The following is a 473-nucleotide window of genomic DNA, read 5'->3' on the forward strand; positions in this document are numbered from 1 at the left end:
CTCCCCTCCCCCGCCGCCGCTGGCGCGGAGCCGGGACGATGCTGACCCCTTAGATCCTGCTCCAGCTGCGCTGCGGGAAGAGGGGGCGCCCCTCCTTGGACCCCCCCACCTCCAGCCCTCTTCTCTCTCTCCCTCTTGGGGCCGCTTCGCCGAAGGTAGCGCCGAATCTGGCGACCGGAGCCTGGGCGCGAAGCGAAGAAGCCAGAACAAAGTGAGGGGGAGCCGGCCGGCTGGCCCGGGGGGCCCTAAAAGCACTGGGGAAGCGGGACTCGCGCCAGGCGGGGCTTCCCTTCGACCCGGCGCCCGGCGGGCAGCATGCCCCTGCGGGCAGGGGGATCTGGGCTGAACTGGCCCTCCCGGGGGCTCAGCCTGCACCCTAGAGCCCCCCAGATGCGCCCCCGCCGGGGCCCCCCGCTTGCGTGAGGACACCTTTTCTGAGGGGCGCCGCTAGCCCCTCTCGAAACCTCCCGGGC

Source organism: Bison bison, unplaced genomic scaffold (genome assembly GCF_000754665.1).
Source record: "Bison bison bison isolate TAMUID 2011002044 unplaced genomic scaffold, Bison_UMD1.0 scf7180017864180, whole genome shotgun sequence".
Lineage (NCBI taxonomy): Eukaryota > Metazoa > Chordata > Mammalia > Artiodactyla > Bovidae > Bison > Bison bison.